This window comes from Engystomops pustulosus, chromosome 6, assembly GCF_040894005.1.
Source record: "Engystomops pustulosus chromosome 6, aEngPut4.maternal, whole genome shotgun sequence".
Taxonomy (NCBI): domain Eukaryota; kingdom Metazoa; phylum Chordata; class Amphibia; order Anura; family Leptodactylidae; genus Engystomops; species Engystomops pustulosus.
Genome location: NC_092416.1, coordinates 97,669,598 through 97,692,020, shown reverse-complemented (window position 1 = coordinate 97,692,020; position 22,423 = coordinate 97,669,598). Strand labels below are relative to the sequence as shown.

The window sequence follows — 22,423 nt, the reverse complement described above, 5'->3', positions numbered from 1 at the left end:
TATTAAGATACTATTAAATTGGTGCCATAGTATTATTAATATTATCGTAATCATTCAGTATTAATAAATTTACTCTGATGCCGCAAATTACACAATTAAAAAGATACAAAAAGCAATGTACAGAAACAAAAAAAAACAAGAGACATCACTATATTATTGATGACTACAATACACAATTCTGAAAAGATACAGTATCATTGTCAGTGTGACACAATACATAATCCGAATAGACACATATGCATTACATTCTTGCTGCACCACATAACTTTGAAGCCATAGTGACCGCCTACATGAATCATTGTTTCTCTTCAGTCTGTGCTTATTAACATATAAAGTGTAATCTAATTTAACTGGTGCAAGATCAGCAGCACATTAATGTTGGCGCATTGCAAAACTCACTGGAACGGTGAAGGGAAATGTGATTTAATGTCACCACCATATATCACTGTTTTCAGGGTATGCTTCTATTGTGCATGTATTATTCTGCCATGTTCGTCTCTGCATGGAATAGTAGCAATATATATGTGAATAAATTATTCTTGCTTGCAAATGCTGACTATACAGTGGAGCTATTGCTTCCATTTGTTTATCATACAGAACATTAAAGACAAACATACCAGTTCTTATAAATTCATGTAATGAATGAAGAATGTCTTAGTAGAATTGTGAGAGCTGCTAAACATGGATATATATCTTTTTTTCCAACTCTGTTCCATTTGCATTAACTCCATTTATTTTCACAAAGTGTATAAATTACATTTCATTTCCTTCTTCCACATGACATCTTAAATAATGTTGATCATTTTCTTCTTGTACACACAGCACATCTCTACAAGTAGCGACTGACTGTCAAAGTATTTTTTTTAGCAATTTAATAGCGCCTGTCTGCATGTCAGATGGACAGTAGTATGTCTTAGTATGAGAGTCTTGTAATTGTGATACAAAAATCCTCTTTTGGAAAATATATACAGGCAGTTCCCTGGTTACGTACAAGATAGGTTCCATAGGTCTGTTCTTAAGTTGAATTTGTATGCAAATGGAAACTATATATTTTATAATTGTAGTTACAGGGAAAAAAATTTTGGCCCAGTGGCAATTGTAGTTTTAAAATCTTTTGCTGTAATTGAAGCAGGGATTATCAATAAAGCTTCATTACAGACCCTTTACAGCTGATTATTGCCATCTGGGACTATAGTAAAGCATCCAGAGAGCTTTACCGGAGGTCACAGTAGGCACAGGGGTCATTTGTAAGTTGGGTGTTCTTAAGTAGGGGACCGCCTGTAATGGCATGTTCATAGAGCTGAAAGAACCATAAAAACAGCTTGGATCACTATTCTGGTATTAGGGATGTAACAGGGGTTCTCTGGCCGCATAAAGCAAGTTCTGCAAAAGATGCCCACATTTAAATCTAACTATAGATCCAGACAATCATTACAGGTTTACAGGTTGTAAAAAAAAATTAGATGTTACTGAAAAAGGTGCCTATTCAGAGCTCTTTCTGCATTGCACCAGAGCAAGCTACTCTATTAGAATAGAGGACTCTCTAAACAGACACTTCGTGATCCTTCCAGTGCTGTGTGAGATGCTGTATGCTGACAAAGTGGTTAGATTATCAGGATACAGGTTTATATACACTTTAATTTAGCTTCTGAACATTTAATAGTATCTGACACAGAGTAAAAGAGAGATGAGACAGATAATAGATGAGAGATGATGAGATCCATGAGATGCATATAACACACATTGACATACTGTCAGCACTGCCACATCTGAGCTATATAACACACAGTCCCCTGCTATAAAGATCTTATTTGTCTGTAGCTTGCAGATTTAGTCTCCGCACCATGTTGCTTGCCGGCAGGAAGTGCCTGTGAGCGTCTCTGTGTGAGCTCATGTTGGAATGCATGGGGTGGGTCTGGAGTCCAGAGAGAATGCAGGGAGCAGAAAAGAGAAGATCTTAATGAGAAGAATCTGCCCAGTCTGACCCTAAGCAAGAAAATGTATGGTCAGATCACAGGGCAACAAAAGTTGTACACACCAGGACTCTTCGAGGCAGGTTGGAATTACATCTGTGAAATGCTGTATTTTTCTTAACAACAGTGAATTAGAGAATGTGTTATTTTATTATCCTGAGTATATTTAAGAATTTTGTCTTCATGGGAATACCAGGTTAACCATGCAAGCTGCGTAGCGCAGTGTGGTAGAGTAGGACACTATATACATAGATTCTGCTTTCTACACCTATAATATTAAAATATACAATGTATGAGACTGTAAACAAATCCTGGAAACAAATACTTTATTGTATGTTACCTAATATTCCAAAGCATTTATTGAGAAGGCTCTTGTATTTCTTGCTGAAATGCATTGGAGCTTGCCCATTGATTGTAGCTGCTGGGTGTCTCTTGCATTTTTAATCCAGTTTTGTTGTTTGCTTTGCTTCTGCCGAGAAGGATGGTTTCACATTAACATGAAGGATCCATGTCAGCATTAATCTTGCATAAATATGTTCTATACCAAACCACACACATCATTCCTTTAGTAAATGTGACATATACACTTGAATATTGAGTGAGTATTGGGTTGAAGATCAGCAATAGTCTAGGAAATTTCTTTCATCCAAGCATCCTTAGTAAGTGTATTACTTAAAGCTGTTTACAAGAGGTCATAGATAATTATGAGACTATTATTTAGTCATATTATCAAGGTTAAAAAGAATTGTATTTGTACTGTATTTTTCCCACATAACTCATTTGATTACTGTGTAGAGACACATGCTATATAAGGTTGAAAAAGATAAAAATGTATTAAAAGAGTGTTCTCATCTTTGTTCCGTTGGATATGTAACTAAATCAGATGACAAGCTAAATCTTCATAATGTGCAATTAAAGGGAGAAAGATGCAGTTCTCATCTCTGGAACCAACAACGTTTTGAAAGGACCCCTGTCTTGCAGCTAGTAAAAATGGAGAGGTGGCAGAATGCACAGCTCTTCCAAGTAATATCTAGAAGAGTTCCAAATATATCTAAGCAGATAGCTTCAGTTATTTTGAGAATTCCAATGGGACCCCTAAAATCCACTTAAACTTTATCTCAAATCTTCAGCTTTTTGTTTTTGTAAGTGTCTTACTTTAATTTAGCCTGTTTTGAGCACTAACAATAAAAACCTATTTGATATATATTGGGGTGCATGTAGTTTGCATTATGGCTTACAAGCTATTCAAATGAGTCGTGTATTATTTGGGTGTGTTTCTACAAATCCTTCCTGTTGTGCTGTTTGCACTTTTTAACTGGACAACTTTTGTCAAACACTTTTCTAAAAAATGCAAAATCCCAGAAAAAAACAAACAAAATCTGGACTAAATCATATAGCACCTGCTGTACACTGAAGCATAAGTGTAATGTGATTTTACCAAATTATTATATGTGATTCCCCCTTTAAAAACAAACCATTTTCTTTCCAAAGTTCTGCCATTTTCTGTTTTGAAAGTGTTTGACAAAGATCTTTCTCACCAGAGGTGAAATGGGCGGAGACTAATATCTGTCTGCCTACGCCCTCAAGCTGAGGCCATTTAGCTTGCCCACAGATCCCATGATGCCTTGTTTTTTCTCTCAAAGTAATTTAGCATTAAATCCATTTAGTTTCCCACACTGAAAAGTGCACATACAGGATGTATATGGAGACAGCCTGCAGTTTCTATCACATAGAGGAGCAGGGAACACGTAATCAGTGAAAGAAATCATAAGTAAACCAGTTACATGAAGTCTATAGCCTGTGCTGTGTGAGCGCTAAGGGTTAATAGCTTCTCTGCACAGAGTTGATGACAAGGTGGGGGAAGGGAGCAGCATGAGGTGCAGAGACAGACAAATAAAGTTTCTAGAATCACAGACTGGGATGAAGGGACTGATACGGAACAGGGAAGATCTTGAAACTCACTAATATAACTTTATGTTCACTCTTTAAGCAGTAGGCATGATACCTCAGGTTGAACGTTTTTTATTCTGTGTTGAAGCACGTGCTCTGAAAGAAAAGACTTGTCAATCTGCAATTAGTTATGTCAGCTACATGAAGAAATATTACATTTGTATTTTACAAGAGTTATTGCTACAACTAGCTGCCAACAAGCCATTTTAGTTGGTCCTTCTAATATATCTTTGCAATTCTTTGACACTAGTAAGAAGAAAATATACAAGAACATAGGAGCAGATGTGATACACTTTTTGTTTCAGGAATCCTTGGAAAATAAAAAGTCAAAGTCTCAATCCCACTTTTGAATTCACTTGATCCTCTATATTAGCTACTGTATATACTCGAGTATAAGCCGACCCGAGTATAAGCCGACCCCTAATTTTACCATCAAAAACTGGGAAAACCTATTGACTCGAGTATAAGCCGAGGGTGGGAAATGCATTAATCACAGACCCCCCCCCCCCAGTGTGTATACAGTCTGCCCCCAGTAGTATACAGCACTGCCCCCAGTAGTATACAGCACTGCCCCCAGTAGTATACAGCACTGCCCCCAGTAGCATACATCACAGCCCCCAGTAGTATACAGCACTGCCCCCAGTAATATACAGCCAGCCCAGCATTAAAAGAAAATAATTAACTTATATACTCACCCTCCGGTGGCCCCGACCTGCAGCGCTGCTCCCCCAATGTCCGCGCGGGTCCTCTTCTGGCTTCGGCGCCCGTCTTCTTTCTTCACTAACTTCGTGCCGGGCGCCGCCATTGTTCTCCCCTGGACGGCGCCTAGTATGATGCCGCCTGGAGGAAAAACATGGCGGCGCCCGGCACGAAGTTAGTGAAGACAGAAGACGGCCGCGGGAGCCAGAAGAGGACCCGCACGGACATCGGGGGAGCAGCGCTGCAGGTCGGGGCCACCGGAGGGTGAGTATATAAGTTTATTATTTTTTTAAGATTTTTTATGGACTGTATGAATCGTGTATAAGCCGAGGGGACGTTTTTCAGCACATTTTTTGCCACCAGGGACTCAGATTCTGCAGTGCCTGACATGTCCCTCTGATTAAGCCAGTACTTAACCGGACCCATATGAAATTTGCTAGAGAGCATTTGTACCAGAAGAGTATTGGAAGAATGTCATATGGTCAGATGAAACCAAAGTAGAACTATTTGGTATAATCACAACTCTGTGTGTTTGGAGGAGAGTGAATGCTGAGTTGCATTCAATGAACACCATACGCACTGTGAAGCATGGGAGTGACAAAATCATGCTTTGGGGCTGTTTCAGTATAAAAGGGACCAGGATAACTGATTCGTGCAAGTGAAAGAATGAATGGGGCCATGTATTGTGGCATTTTGGGTGCAAACCTCCTTCCATCAGCAAGAGCCTTGAAGATGAAAGTCTTTCAGCACGTTAATGATCCCAAGCACACCAATAGGGCAATGAAGGAGTGGCTTAGTAAGAAGAATTTCAAGGCCTAGCCAGTCTCCAAATCTTAAAACCCATAGAAAATCTTTTGAGGGAGTCTATGTTACCCAGTACCAGCCCAAAACATCACAGCTCTAGCGGAGGTCTGCATGGAGGAATGGGCCAATGTACAACAAACAAACAAAGTGTATGCCAACCTTGTAAAGAGTTATAGAAAAAGTTTCACCTCTGTCATTGCCAACAAAAAATATATAAAAAGTTAAATATCAAACAATGTCATTCTCTGGATTTGTTTTCACATTTTGTCTCTTGTAGTTGAGGTATACATATGAAGTAAATTACAGGCCACTCTCATCTTTTTAAATGGGAGAACTTGCACAATTGGTGGCTGACTAAATACTTTTCTCCCCATCTCGCCATTGAATTGGTATGGCTTAGCTTTAGTTGTCCATATTATACATGTAGCCCCCACAAATACCCCAAGTATACAGGTAAACCTGCACATTCCCCAAGTATAAAGGAAACCCTGTACATACCCCTAGTATACAGGAAGCCCAGCTTTGCCCCCCGTATACAGGAAGCCCACAACATGGCCCCAGTATAAATTCAGCACAGCTGAAACTCACCAGTCTGCGCTCCCTGCAGACAGTTCCTTCACACACCTGCGACTCCTCTCAAAGACCCAGGTGCCTGTGTCGGACAATGTACGCAGGCTGCAGTAGTATCGCTGCCTGCCTCCAGTGACCGCGATGTGGACGGTTTAAATGCACAAATAGCTGATCAATATTGAGGGCTGCAATGGCGCCCCTAGGTGATCGCCTACCCTTGCCTACTCCTCGTTCTGGCCCTGCTTCCTGCTACAGTTGATCATATTGGTTGCTGTGCATTCACAAAGATCCACTGACAGATTAAGAGGAAATTGGTACCACACAATTAATTTTCATAAATGTAAGCTAAAGAATTGTTGATGTAAAATATGATCATTGTTAAAAAATTGTATATTTGAGCTTGCATTTGCTTCCATAGGGTGCACTGTCTTTCTCTTATCTTTTAGATGCATTGTATGTGTAAGTGACAGTACAATTTTTTGCCTTACACATTGCAAAATCTTTATACAATTACTGACAACATAAAACACATGAAAAAAACAACCTTTGGCTTTTTGTACCTCCATTCATCGCGCAGGCCGCAAGCCTCAAGCCTCTTTTGGCCTGCGGCCTGCGCGTGCGTCTGTTTGCGGGCTTACTTTTAGTACACAGACGGCGCAAGCCACAGGCCGGAAGAGTCCTGCAGCCTGTGTATCGAGATTCTACATTGAAGCGGGAATCAAGGTACAGTGAATGTCTACTGAAGTGGAACATCGTATAGGATGCATGGAAGTGGCAGTATGTGAGACTACAATGCTACTGTATACCATTTTGCAGAAAACCTGTTGGCACTGCATGTTAAGGCATCTAATGATACTATTTAGTGGGTCTCTAGATGGGGCATTTTAACTATGTGATATTTCTTCTTATCATCCAGTTCACTGAATAGAAACTGAGAATATTAATTAAATATTATTGAAATTGACTATTGCATTAGAAGTGATGTGAATTAATCATTTGGGCATTCCAGTGGATCCATGGTCATAAGGGTTCTCAAATACTCAGTGGTATAACATTCAAACAAATTGAGTACAGGTGTAATGCAGAAAAAATTGCTCCTTGAATTCTACTACTATTTTTAACACAATTATTAAAGATTGTTAAAGGGAATGTGTCATTAATTTGTGGTTTGACTGAGTAAATTTCTTCATTATTATTATTTCTTATTATTATTATTTTCTTATTCAATGAAGTTTATGGAGATGATTTTATTCATGCTGTGTGCTAGGTGGCGTAAATCTGATGACATTAATTTTCAGTATTGGATGCAATGATTGTGTTTTCTATAGAAGTGACAACTTGTATTGTAATGCCATTAGTATTGTTTGTGATGCACTGACATAGACACTGCACTAAAATTCCCTAAAGTATTAGTAAGCCTACTTTTCTCAGTGAGAACACATGGGGGTATATCAATACTAATAATAAATAGAAATGAGCGAACACACTCGTCCAAGCTTGCTACTCGTTCTAGCATTAGCGTACTCGAACTGCTCGTTGCTTGGACGAATACTTCGCCAGCTCGAGAAAATGGCATTTCCCGCCGTTTTGATTTTTGGCGGCCAGAAACAGAGCCAATCACAAGCCAGGAGACTCTGCACTCCACCCAGCATGACGTGGTACCCTTACACGTCAATAGCAGTGGTTGGCTAGCCTGATCAGGTGACCCTGGAATAGACTAGCCCCTGCCCGCGCTGCTCGCATCATTCTCTGTCTGGATGCCGTTAGGGAGAGAGCTGCTGCTGCTGCTGCTGCTGCAGGGATAGCGTTAGGCTGTTATATTAGCTTACTGTTAGGCAGGAGTGAGTCTACAAGAACCCAACAGCCCTTGTTAGGGCTAGAATAGCGTTATTTTTTTTTTTGTTTGTTTGCTTGTGGCTGGGCTTGCTGGCACTAGTAGTGCAGCTTGTACCATATTGTGACAAATTTGCAGGGAGACTTGGGAACGTTCTATTTAGCTCTTAGTAACACACATATCCATCTCAAACACCTAAGTGGGACAATTTATTAGGGGTTTGATTGAATTAGGCACAGTCTGACGGTTTTTTATTTTTTTTTCAAAACTTAAAGTGACTTAAAATCCAGTTGTGTGCTGTCAGTGTAGGTTAGAAACTAGGCATACAAGAACCCAACCGGCTTTCTTAGGGCTACAATAGCGTTATATATATATTTCGTTGATTTGCTTGTGGCTGGCCTTGCTGGCACTAGCAGTGCAGCTAGTACAATATTGTGACGAATTTGCAGGGAGACTTGCGAACGTTATATTTAGCTCTTAGTGACACACATATCCATCTCAAACACCTAAGTGGGACAATTTATTAGGGGTTTGATTGAATTAGGCACAGTCTGCTTTTTCTTTTTACTTTTCTTTTTTTTTTATAACTGAAAGTCATCAGGCAGAGCACAAAATCCAGTTGTGTGCTGTCAGTGTAGGCTAGAAAATAGCCATACGAGAACCCAACAGGCCTTCTTAGGGCTACAATAGCGCTATATATTTTATTTTTGGTTGATTTGCTTGTGGCTGGCCTTGCTGGCACTAGTAGTGCAGCTAGTACCATATTGTGACGAATTTGCAGGGAGTCTTGCGAACGTTCTGTTTAGCTCTTAGTGACACACATCCATCTCAAACACCTAAGTGGGACAATTTATTAGGGGTTTGATTGAATTAGGCACAGTCTGCTTTTTCTTTTCTTTTTTTTTTTTTTTCAAAACTAAAAGTCATCAGGCACAGCACAAAATCCTGCTGTGTGCTGTCAGTGTAGGTTAGAAACTAGCCATAGCAATAGGATAGCATCGTTTTGTTAAAAAAACAAAAACACAAAAAACACAAAAAAAACACAAAAAAAATTTTACAGTTTACACTTTAACTTTGAAAATGTTGAACCCGAGGGCTAGGGGTAGAGGACGAGGGCGTGGGCGTCCAACTACTGCAGGGGTCAGTGGCCGTGGTCCTGGGCGGGGTGAGACACCACCTGCTGATGAGGGAGCAGGGGGACGCCGCAGAGCTGCACTCCCTAGGTTCATGTCTCAAGTTACGGGGACTCGTGGTAGAGCACTGTTGAGGCCAGAACAGTGTGAACAGGTGATGTCGTGGATTGTGGACAATGCTTCTAGCCATTTGTCCACCAGTCAGTCTTCCACGCAGTCCACCCATGTCACCAAAATCAGCACTCCTCCAGCTCCTCCACCTCAGCCTCCTTCCCCCCAGTCTGCCCTCTCCCAGGAAAATTTGGCATTTGAACCGGCATACTCTGAGGAACTGTTTTCTGTACCCTTCCCGAGTCACAAACCACTTGTCCGGTTGCTGCTGAGTTCTTTTCCGATGTCCAGGTTTTCCACTGGTCGCAGTCTGTGGGTGATGATGACATTGTTGACGTAGTGGAAGAAGTGTGTAAAGAGGTGTCGGACGATGAGGAGACACGGTTGTCAGACAGTGGGGAAGTTGTTGTCAGGGCAGGAAGTCCGAGGGGGGAGCAGACTGAGGGATCGGAGGATGATGAGGTGACAGACCCAAGCTGGGTTGATAGGCCGGGTGAACACAGTGCTTCTGAGATGGAGGCGAGTCCTCGACGAGAACAGGTTGGAAGAGGCAGTGGTGGGGCCAGACGGAGAGGCAGGGCCACAGCTGGTGCATCAGCGCCAAATGTTTCACGTAGTGAAGCTCCCGTGGCGAGGGCTAGATTTTCGGAAGTCTGGAGGTTCTTTAAAGAAACACCGGATGACCGACGGACTGTGGTGTGCAACCTGTGCCACACCAGGATCAGCAGGGATTCCACCACTACCAGCTTAACCACCACCAGTATGCGCAGGCATATGAATGCTAAACACCCCACTCAATGGAACCAAGGCCGTTCACACCACTGCTCCTTCCCCTGTGTCACCTGCTACCTCTGCTAGTCAGCCCCCTGCCCAGGACCCCGGCCCAAACACCTCCCGTGCGAAAACCACAACTTTGCCTCCACGATCCTCCACAGCATCCACCAATGTCTCCATGCGCAGCGTTCAGCTCTCCATACCCCAGACGCTGGAGTGCAAGAAGAAGTACAGTGCAACCCACCCACATGCCCAAGCCCTCAATGTCCACATCTCCAAACTACTTAGCCCGGAAATGCTGCCCTATAGGCTGGTAGAGACCGAGGCCTTTCGCAACCTTCACGGCGGCGGCCGCCCCTCGGTATTCGGTCCCCAGCCACCACTACTTTTCCCGATGTGCCGTCCCAGCCCCGCACCAGCATGTGTCAGACAACATCATCCGTGCCCTGACCAACGCCGTTTCTGACAAGGTCCACCTGACCACGGACACATGGACGAGTGCTGCCGGGCAGGGCCACTATACACTCACCGGCCACTTTACTAGGTACACCTTTCCAACTGCTCGTTAACACTTAATTTCTAATCAGCCAATCACATGGCGGCAACTCAGTGCATTTAGGCATGTAGACATGGTCAAGACAGTTTAAACCGAGCATCAGTATGGGGAAGAAAGGTGATTTGAGTGCCTTTGAACGTGGCATGGTTGTTGGTGCCAGAAGGGCTGGTCTGAGTATTTCAGAGACTGCTGCTCTACTGGGATTTTCATGCTCAACCATCTCTAGGGTTTACAAAGAATGGTCCGAAAAAGAAAAAACATCCAGTGAGCGGCTTTTCTGTGGGCGGAAATGCCTTGTTGATGCCAGAGGTCAGAGGAGAATGGGCAGACTGGTTCGAGCTGATAGAAAGGCAACAGTGACTCAAATCGCCACCCGTTACAACCAAGGTAGGCAGAAGAGCATCTCTGAACGCAAAGTACGTCGAACTTTGAGGCAGATGGGCTACAGCAGCAGAAGACCACACCGGGTGCCACTCCTTTCAGCTAAGAACAGGAAACTGAGGCTACAATTTGCACAAGCTCATCGAAATTGGACAGTAGAATATTGGAAAAACGTTGCCTGGTCTGATGAGTCTCGATTTCTGCTGCGACATTCGGATGGTAGGGTCAGAATTTGGCGCCAACAACATGAAAGCATGGATCCATCCTGTGGCACCATTTGCCTTGTTTATTATTAGTTTGCTCTACTACTTTCTGAGACTTTTTTTGTCTCATATTTGCCTTAGGCAAGACTTGTTTGTCTCATTTTGAGACCAAAATAGCTCAGCTAAAACTAAAAAGTCTTAAAAAGTAGAAGAAACCAAACACTTTGGTGATAGATTCCCCCATTATATTTTGGTAAAACTAAAGGGCTTTTAAATAGCTGACAGGTGCAGGTCACAGAGCCTGATGTAGACCTCATGGTAGAATCAGTAGAAGTGGCATCACCTGGGTATCTGAAGGCCGGACTGTGTTCATGCACCTCATTCTGCTGGTCAAGAGCAGGTGTCTAGCACCTGGGAATAAGTATAGAGAGGGACCTGTGCTTGTATTAGTCATTGCTTAGCCAGGCAGGATTTGTGTTGTTTATGCTTTTGCAAAGGCTGAATATACAGTATGTTGGTTGGCTTAAAAGTGCCAATAAAACACTTGTGTGTCTCTGCCTCCTGCAATACTACCTAGTGTCTACCAGAGCAATTCCCTACAGTAGTGACATGAAAATATTTTTACATAATCATTAAAAATACCAAGAAATATGTTTAGCATAGAAACTAGGTATATGTATACATTCAGCATGAAAATAGGTCCATTTTGGGTGACACCTTCCCTTTAATGTATAGGGTGTATATTATTAGTTGAAAAGGCTGAAGAAAGTCCATAAAGTCAAATCTATAATCTTTGATCACAGTGATTACCAAATGCTAGTCACCCTGGGGAGAAGGTCAAGTACCGTAATGGTATTTATATAATTTTTTATAATAAACAATCTAATATATAAAGCTGGATGTATGTGTATGTACCATCACGTTTACAATCACCAAATTTTGGACAGTTGTTGCTTGTGAATCCGAGAACATCTTAGACTAGGTTTTGAGCCGAAATTTTTATCCCACACTTTCCAAAATCCACTTATTACCCACAATATACAGGAGCCATTGTCTGCTGCTTCTGTGGCAGTTGGAAGCGGAGCTGTGATTGGCTGCTGTTCTGTCACAGGTAATTCATTTGAGCTCTGAGCTGTGATTGGTTATTATAGGCAATGAGTAAAACACTTACGTGTGAGGTAAGATGGATAGGGATACAGAGATAGAGGGAGATTTATCAAAAATGTCTGAGGTAAAATTGTTCCAGTTGCCAAGGAAACCAGAGATCAGCTGTAATTTTATAAACAGACACAGACAGACAGGCACTGAAAGAGACTGCCGGCCACACAGACAGACAGGCACTGAAAGAGACTGCCGGCCACACAGACAGACAGGCACTGAAAGAGACTGCCGGCCACACAGACAGGCAGGCACTGAAAGAGACTGCCAGCCACACAGACAGATATGCACTGAAAGAAACTGCCTGCCACACAGACAGACAGGCACTGAAAGAAACTGCCGGCCACACAGACAGACAGGCACTGAAAGAAACTGCCGGCCCACACAGACAGACAGGCACTGAAAGAAACTGCCGGCCCACACAGACAGACAGGCACTGAAATAAACTGCCGGCCCACACAGACAGACAGGCACTGAAAGAAACTGCCGGCCCACACAGACAGACAGGCACTGAAAGAGACTGCCGACCACACAGACAGACAGGCACTGAAAGAGACTGCCGGCCACACAGAAAGACAGGCACTGAAAGAGACTGCCGGCCACACAGACAGACAGGCACTGAAAGAGACTGCCGGCCACACAGACGGTCAGAAACAGTATGAGACAGTCTAGAGATAGATATTCCGGGCAATGCCAGGAGCTACAGCTAGTTGTTTATATTAATCCAGTTAGTACTGCTCCCTACCACTAGACCACATTGATCTATATTATACAGTGAATGTACAGTTATACTGTCAGATATATTACCTGCTTTCTTTTAGAAGATATATCTCCGAACCAATGTTTCTTGACATTTATTTAGACTTTTAGATATACATTTAGGCAAACGTAAAACTTTATATTTGTATTATTTATGTTTAAATCACAGTGTTATGTCAACACTATATTCTTTGATTTGTTAAACTTCATCAAAAGATCTTTATACTAAAGAGTACAAGGCCATGAGTCAATATTCAAGATACAATTTCATTTTAGAAATGGTACATGTTTTTGGTAATGAGGGAATGGTATTAACCAATAATGTAACTGTAATCTTTACTCTTCTAATAGTCTGGAGCTGCACAATCTGGCAAGCAGTGTAATTGCATTATAATACTCTCTCATCAGTGCTTGGTCCAACGCTTGGATCACAGTTTGGCACATAGAACAGACTGGAGCATATTGCCTTCAAATATTTGCAAGACACAGAGACATTGAAAATGATTAGGTTTTATATACATTTATAAAGTAAGTACTGACTAATTTCCTTCCTCCTTTGAATTCTGAAAAATCAATAGATCATAATGACTTTTGGGACAAGCATTTCTACTATTTCTTCACCTATTAAAATATATGGCAGGGCAGGTAACAAATGATGGCTAGAGTTAAATACTCCATCTTCCTGTTTAGCAGATATATACTTTTTCATTTAAAAATAATAGCAATAGAATGTATGTTGGATATTATCAAAAGCATATTGAACATAATTAGCAATAACCTGGCTCAACCTTTACCTGAAAAGAAAGACTGCTTATGGAACCACTACTGTTAATACTAGCTTCCAAAATAAAGTCATTAGGAAACATATACTGTAACAACTGATGTGCTATTCTCTTAGAAACTGATAATTATACAAAGGGTAAGCACATAGGGCCACATTTATCAAAAGTAGTTTAAACTGTACTATGTGCAGATTCATCAAACATGACTAGAGATGAGCGAGCACTAAAATGCTCGGGTGCTCGTTACTCGAACCGAACATTTCCCGATGCTCGAGTGCTCGTTTCGAGTAACGAGCCCCATTGAAATCAATGGGAGACCCGAGCATTTTTCTGTAAAATTACAAACTGACTGAGCACAGTGAAATAACACAGTGCAGAACAGATTGCAGATGTTCGGGAACATCTGCAATCTGTTCCGGAGACACGCGTGCAGAACGGTGTTCTCCGCAATAGTATTTGAAGAACAATATGTGTAGAGAACAACTTGCAGATGTTGCCAAACATCTGCAAGTTGTTCTTCACACATATTGTTCTTCAAATACTATTGCGGAGAACACCGTTCTGCACGCGTGTCCCCGAACATCTGCAATCTATTCTGCACTGTATTATTTCACTGTTTTCTTCAATTAAACGATTAAATTAAATGTTTTAATTGTATTTTTTTATTGTTCTTCACTTCTTTTTTTTTAATTAAATGCTCGTTATCGAGCAGGGCAAATACTCGTCCGAGCAACGAGCCGGTCCGAGTATGCTAATACTCGACCGAGCATCAAGCTCAGACGAGTATACTCGCTTATCACTAAACATGACGCAACTTCATCAATCTGGCGCACCTTGCACTGCTTGGGAAGTGTGCACCAACTTTTTTTGGTGTACCTTTAACATAGAGGGGCAGATTTACTTACCCGGTCCATTCGCGATCCAGCGGCGCGTTCTCTGCTGTGGATTCGGGTCCGGCCGGGATTCACTACGGCAGTTCCTCCGACGTCCACCAGGTGGTGCTGCTGCGCTGAAGAGCATCGGAACGCACTCAAGTTCACCGGCCTATTCCTAGTGAAGGTAAGTGCAAGCTCCGCAACACTTTTTTTTTTTTTAAATGCAGCGTTTTTTCCAAATCCGTCGGGTTTTCGCTCGTCCACGCCCCCGATTTCCGTCATGTGCATGCCAGCGCCGGTGCACCACAATCCGATCGTGTGCGCCAAAATCCAGGGGCAATTCAGGAAAAATCGTTGCAAATCGGAAATGTTAACTCGTCGGGAAAGCGCGAATCGGGCCCTTAGTAAATGACCCCCAGAGTGTGCGATTCTGTCAAGTTGCAGTTATAAACGTGGCACACAGTTTAAATCAGCACAGGAATGCCTCTCTAGGTAAAGAATTTGGTGGCACATTGGACACAGTGTAGCCGCGACACACTACTGGCGCAAATACTTTAAATACATGTGCAAGCAGTTTGCATGTTCTTTTCAGTCCAAAGTCAGATTTTATTAATCTCTACCTTCAAAAATCCATAATGTTTTTATTTTTTCATGTACATAAGTCTATGAGTCATTGTTTTCTGCATAACAAGTTCCTAGTGTCATTATTTAAAATTTCATGCCATGTCCCGGGAAGCTTGAAAAAAATTACAAATAATGTGAAATTGATTTAAAAAAAAAGCATTTGTGCCATTTGCTTGTGGTCTTCAATTTATGGCTTTCAATCTACTCTCCAAATGACACCTCTTCTTGGGATACCAATTTGATATAGGTTTTATTAAGTTTTTCTACATTTTGAAAAATGAAAAGCTTTTGTCCCAAAAAAAGTCCTTCTCTCACCTTATTCCGATAACTTATAACTAGAGATGAGCGAGCACTAAAATGCTCGAGTGCTCGTTATTCGAGACGAACTTTTCCAGATGCTCGAGTGCTCGTCTCGAATAACGAGCCCCATTGAAGTCAATGGGAGACTCGAGCATTTTTCAAAGGGACCATGGTTCGGGAATAAAATGTGTTAATTAATTGAAAAAGAATGTCTTCTGATAAGTTAGCAGATGTATGCAAACATCTGCAATCTATTCTTCACTGTTCCGCGCGTATATTATCTCCCGACAACTTAACAGATGTGAAGAACAGTGAAGAATAGAATAAAAACAGTGACCACATGATCATTTAAGTGAAAAACACAGTGAAGAATAGATTGCAGATGTTCTGCACATCTGCTTACTTGTCGGGAGATACGCTGTCCCGGGATCCGCTGCTCTTCTTCCACTGAAGTCTCCCCGATGTCTCCGTGCCCCGATGTCTCCGTGCCCCTATGTCTCCGTGCCCATATGTCTCCGTGCCCATATGTCTCCGTGCCCCGATGTCTCCGTGCCCATATGTCTCCGTGCCCATATGTCTCCGTGCCCCGATGTCTCCGTGCCCATATGTCTCCGTGCCCCGATGTCTCCGTGCCCATATGTCTCCGTGCCCATATGTCTCCGTGCCCATATGTCTCCGTGCCCCTATGTCTCCGTGCCCCGATGTCTCCGTGCCCCGATGTCTCCGTGCCCATATGTCTCCGTGCCCCGATGTCTCCGTGCCCATATGTCTCCGTGCCCCGATGTCTCCGTGCCCATATGTCTCCGTGCCCATATGTCTCCGTGCCCATATGTCTCCGTGCCCCGATGTCTCCGTGCCCCGATGTCTCCGTGCCCCGATGTCTCCGTGCCCATATGTCTCCGTGCCCCGATGTCTCCGTGCCCCGATGTCTCCGTGCCCCGATGTCTCCGTGCCCATATGTCTCCGTGCCCATATGTCTCCGTGCCCATATGTCTCCGTGCCCCGATGTCTCCGTGCCCATATGTCTCCGTGCCCCGATGTCTCCGTGCCCCGATGTCTCCGTGCCCCGATGTCTCCGTGCCCCGATGTCTCCGTGCCCATATGTCTCCGTGCCCATATGTCTCCGTGCCCATATGTCTCCGTGCCCATATGTCTCCGTGCCCATATGTCTCCGTGCCCCGATGTCTCCGTGCCGCTCCCCGATGTCTCCGTGCCCATATGTCTCCGTGCCCCGATGTCTCCGTGCCCATATGTCTCCGTGCCCCGATGTCTCCGTGCCCATATGTCTCCGTGCCCCGATGTCTCCGTGCCCCGATGTCTCCGTGCCCCGATGTCTCCGTGCCCCGATGTCTCCGTGCCCATATGTCTCCGTGCCCATATGTCTCCGTGCCCCGATGTCTCCGTGCCCCGATGTCTCCGTGCCCCGATGTCTCCGTGCCCCGATGTCTCCATGCCCCGATGTCTCCGTGCCCCGATGTCTCCGTGCCCATATGTCTCCGTGCCCATATGTCTCCGTGCCCATATGTCTCCGTGCCCATATGTCTCCGTGCCCATATGTCTCCGTGCCCCGATGTCTCCGTGCCGCTCCCCGATGTCTCCGTGCCGCTCCCCGATGTCTCCGTGCCGCTCCCCGATGTCTCCGTGCCGCTGCCCGATGTCTCTGTGCTGCTCCCCGGTGTCTCTGTGCTGCTCCCTTGTGTCTCCGTCCTGCTCACCGTGTTCTGCAATGTCTTCTTCACACATATATATTGTTCTTCACATGCTATTTTGTTCGCACCGTTCCGCGCGTATCTTCCGACAAGTAAGCAGATGTGCCGAACATCTGTAATCTATTCTTCACTGTGTTCTTCACTGTGTTTTTCACTTAAATGATCCTGTGTTCACTGTGTTCACTGTTTTTATTCTATTCTTCATTGTTCTTCACTGTGTTTTTTTAATTAAATGCTCGATCTCGAGCAGGGGAAATACTCGTCCGAGCAACGAGCCGTCTCGAGTACCTTAATGCTCGAACGAGCATCAAGCTCGGACGAGCATGTTCGCTCATCTCTACTTATAACGTATACTGATACTTATAACGTATTCGCCAATAACTTTTTCATACTGCACTGTACAGAGCTACATGGGATGTCCTTTTTTGCAGGATAAGTTGACGTTTTTATTGCTAACATTTTGGAAACTGTAAGACCTAGTGATCTTTTTATTTTCAATTTTTATATGTTACCAAAAAGAAACAAAGGGACCTTTGGACATTTGGGTGCTATTTTCAGTTAGAATTCACTGTTTGGACTAATAATTTTTTTTTATAATACATCAAGACTTTTGTGATGTGGTAATACCTAAAAGGGTTATGATTTTATTTGTTTTTTATTTAATTTGATTAATTAATTTTAATTTTGGTTAATTTTTTATTTTTATGAAACTTTTTTAAGGCACCCTAGGATCCTTGAACCCTAGGGTTTGTGATTGTACCGACCATATACTGCAATACTGCCATGTTGCAGTATATGGCAGTTTGCACATGATCTGTATGTTGTTACAGATCATTCTAAATGACAGGCCCTCGGTTGTCAACCGACATCTCAGGTGGGCAACAATCTCTGCTAGGATGGCAGCACCATTTAAATAATTTAAATAATATAAAGACAGCATAGCGTCTTTATATGTGATATAGCAGGGGTGCACAATCTGTGGCCTGTGGGGTCTCAGGCTCGAGGTGCCACTCAGCTCCAGGTCTTGATGCTTGTATCAGGTACCAAAATCAGGACCCAGAGCAGAGTGTGGCTGGATCATAGAAGAACATCCATGGTGGCACTGGGAGCATAAGAGGAGTGATCAGAGGTGAGTGTTTTTTGTTTGCTCTGGAGGTATCTCCATTTTTATGGTCTGGGTTGGGGTGATCCCTTATTATTGTCTGCTCGGGGGGTTTCCATAACTATGGATTTTTATTTATTGTCTGGTCTATATTAGTTATCTTTTGAATGAATTGGTTTCTGGGGTAGAATTTTTTGCTGTGCTGTGGTGGTAATTAGTGTGGCCCTTTGAGTGGTATGACAATGTTGCCACGGACCAAATAAAGGTCGTGAAAGGGAAATATGCATGAATTGCAATGAGTGTCTCTGCTTATCAGTGTAATTCACATGTTAAAGGATGGAATATGATTGATTTATGATATTATTCATTTTGAACAGGTGAGAAACCAATATTTAGCAAGGTTCATCTACATGTTCAAAAACTGAAATATAGACAGTATCAAAACTTAATTCAGTTCTCAGGCATAGCTCAAGAAGACTGTCTCCCTTATTAAACCCTTGTTTGGGTCTGCTGCCAACACCTCTATACTGGATATATATTAATATACAGTGGCTTCGCGGATAAGGGCGTGCAGCTCCTCGCAGCTGCCTGCTGAAGATATGTGGGTAGGAGGATCAAGGAGGCTACTTGGGCGTGGAGTAGCCTGCCATGTAGCCTCAGCTCCGGCTACTCCATGCCCCAGTGGCCTCTTTGGTAAATTAAATTATCATATTATTTCAATTAAAGATTAGAAAAGATAAAGGGGACTAAAGGATTAGCCCTTAAAAGGGCTATCCTTACATATATTAGAGACACCTACCACCGGATCTACCTTACTAGGCAGATCCGTAGTGGTAGGTTTCCTTTAAATGTTTCTTCTCCATACAAAAAGATCAGTACTTTATAGTTGGGGAGCTCGGAATTTATATTGGGGTCCACTAGATTTGAATTACAATTGTAATGTACTTAGATGCCATTTCAGGATGTATGCACACAATTCAGGGTAGACATTTTTGGACAACTGAAGTATGGATAAAATTTGTAGACTTAAAGCATAACTGTAAAGCTATAGTGATTTTACTAAATTGTGAAATCCAAGTACACCAGTTACATGAAGTCTATAGCCTGTGCTTTGTGAGCACTAAGGGTTAATAACTTATCTGCACAGAGATAATACTGCCAATGACAAGGTGGGGGAGGGGAGAAGCATGAGAAAGACAGAAAAAAATCTGTAAAATCACAGACTGGGGTGAGAGGAACAGGAGAGACCTTTTACCTCACTATGCTGTGCAGGAGACATCTGTATCCACTGTCTTGAACACAACCAGCTTTGCTTCCTACACAGAGAGAGCCCTGTCAGATTACCTCCTGCCTTGTTAGCAAGGAGCAGCTGCTCCTCACTTCCCATGAAACTGACTGATAAAGTGTAAACAAGCTATGGACTCATAGGGCTTTTCAGCACATGAGGAGGAAGAAGCTATTGCAGCACTAAGGTAATCTGAGGGGGATAGCAAAGAAACTATTTCATATAGGTAACAAAGATAGATTATAGATTGAATAAATCATATTTTTCCTCGGAAACTTGAATAAAAAAATGGGAGCTCCTAGTTAATCAGAGATCAGCTGTAATTTTATAAACATCTGTGGAAAAATGAAACTTGAGCTCTGATTGGTTGCCATGGGCAACTAGAGCATTTCTGCTCTCAGACACTTCTAATAAATCTCTCCATAGACAAAGTGACAGTCGGAGACACAGCCAGTCACTGTAATGAGTGTGTCAGGGACACAGACAGTCACTGTAATGAGAGTACCCGAGACCGACAGCCACTGTAATGAGAGTGCCCAAGACCAACCGCACTGGAATGAGAGTGCTTGAGAACGACATTCACTGGAATGAGAGTTCCCGAGACTAACAGTTACTGCAATGAGAGTGCCGGAGACTGACAGTCACTGGAATAAGAGTGCCCAAGACTGACCGTCACTGGAATGAGAGTGCCCGAGACCAACAGTCACTGGAATGAGAGTGCCCAAGACCAACAGTCACTGGAATGAGAGTGCCCAAAAATGACAGTTACTGGAATGAGAGTGCCCAAGACAGACAGTCACTGGAATGAGAGTGCCCAAGACAGACAGTTACTGCAATGAGAGTGCCCGAGACCAACAGTCACTGCAATGAGAGTGCCCGAGACCAACAGTCACTGCAATGAGAGTGCCCGAGACCGACAGTCACTGCAATGAGAGTGCCCGAGACCGACAGTCACTGGAATGAGAGTGCCCGAGACCGACAGTCACTGGAATGAGAGTGCCCGAGACCAACAGTCACTGGAATGAGAGTGCCCTAGAACGTCAGTCACTGCAATGAGAGTGCCCAAGAACAGAAGAAGAGTGAAGAAATCAGGCGATACCTTTTTGAGGCTAACTGAGTATATTTGATGGTGAGATTTCGAGAAGACTAGTTCTCTTCGTCAGACATGATGTTATGCATGAAACAGAAAATTCACAGCATTTTATACACACTAAACAGTGATCATCAAAGGATATTAAAAAAACCTCTAAAACAACAGATTGATAAAAACAGGGACATCTTATTTACAACAGGATGGCAATAAAAACATTAAAAACCTATGAGGCGAGACACATGAGCCCTGGGTCTTATCTGCTTGTGGCCTCCAGGTCAGAGGTAGGAGGTCATGAAGCTGGCATGAATGTTAAGACCACTTTGCAAGGTGTTGAATCTCCTCATTAATTTATACTCCCATTCTTTCCTTTCCCTCTGTGTCTTAAAATGTCCCATTAAAATAGTAATCTGCAAATCCTCCATAGTGTGGTCCTCTCTGGAGAAGTGTGCAGCCACTGGCAGATCTTTTCTTTCATTTTTAATATCAGCTCTGTGTGAGTTCATACGTTGATGGAGTCTCTGACCTGTTTCCCCAACATAAAGGCCTGTGGTTGGACACTGCTGACACATAATAAGGTAGACCACATTAGAGGACCTGCAGGAAAAGGTCCCCTTGATCTGATGTACCTGCTGTGTTTGAGGTACGGGTACCTGGTCACCTGTGCGGATGTGCTGGCACGTTTTACATCTGCTTTGCAGGCAGGGTGAGGTACCATTTTCTGATGGGGGTCTCAGGGCACTCCGGACAACCAGTTGTTTCAGGTTTGGTGGTTGCCGGAAGGACAGGAGAGGAGGGACTGGAAATATTTCTTTCTTTATGCAGAATCGGTTGGAGTTCCTTGGCAATGTGACGCAGGATCTCCAGTTGTGGGCTATAAGTGACTACTAGGGGTACTCTGGCCTCCTGTTGGGTCTCCTTATATTTGAGTAAATCATCTCTGTTGATGGCTGCTGCTTTACCTATTTGGTTATCAGTCACTTTTGGCCTGTAGCCCAACTGGAGAAATTCAGACCTGAGCTCCAGGAGGTGTTTTTCCAGGTCTTTCTTGTCTGAACAGATACGGTTGTAGCGTATTGCTTGGCTGTATATGATAGACTGTCTTGTGTGTTTGGGGTGGAAGCTGTTATCTCTCAGGTAGGCCGTTCTGTCTGTTGGTTTATGGAATATTGTTGTGGTTAAGTGGCTGTCTTTAATCTGTATGGTGGTATCCAGAAAGTGTATCTCCTTGTCTGAATAGCTTAGTTTCAGATTGATGGTGGGGTGAAAGTTGTTGTAGCCCTTATGGAATTGAATTAGGGCCTCCTCACCTGCCGTCCAGATGATCAGAATATCATCAATATAACGGAGGTAGATCATGGGTTTTGTGGTGCATGTGGATAAGTAAGCACCTTCCAGTTCAGCCATAAAAAGATTGGCATACTGTGGTGCACACCTTGAACCCATCGATGTTCCCATACACTGTAGGTACAGATCCTCTCCAAATGAAAAATAGTTGTGGGTGAGCACAAATTGTATGAGATCTGAGACCAGTTCTGTTGGTAAGTTGTGCTTCTCCATATGTGCCCGGCATGCTGCTATTCCATCTTTATGGGGGATGTTAGTGTATAGGGATTCCACATCCATGGTGGCCAGAATTGTACCATCAGGAAGTGGGCCTACAGTCTTGAGCTTGTTTAAAAGGTCAGTAGTGTCCTGGATGTAGCTAGGAGTACTTCTGACCAGGGGTTTAAGGAGATTTTCCACCCAAC

At 43.2% G+C, this 22,423-nt stretch overlaps 1 protein-coding gene and 1 long non-coding RNA gene across 5 annotated transcripts in view; one reads left to right on the top strand and one right to left on the bottom strand.

Annotated features, from left to right (window-relative positions):
* GRIN2D (glutamate ionotropic receptor NMDA type subunit 2D) overlaps positions 1–22,423 on the top strand; it is a 688,972-nt gene that overhangs the window by 57,588 nt on the left and 608,961 nt on the right. The gene's annotated exons all lie outside the window — the stretch shown is intronic.
* On the bottom strand, positions 1,798–4,015 carry LOC140065816 (uncharacterized). Its single transcript, XR_011848066.1, has 3 exons — positions 3,936–4,015; positions 2,314–2,442; positions 1,798–1,986 (listed from the first exon to the last, which is right to left on the bottom strand). It is a non-coding gene; the product is annotated as an uncharacterized lncRNA (long non-coding RNA).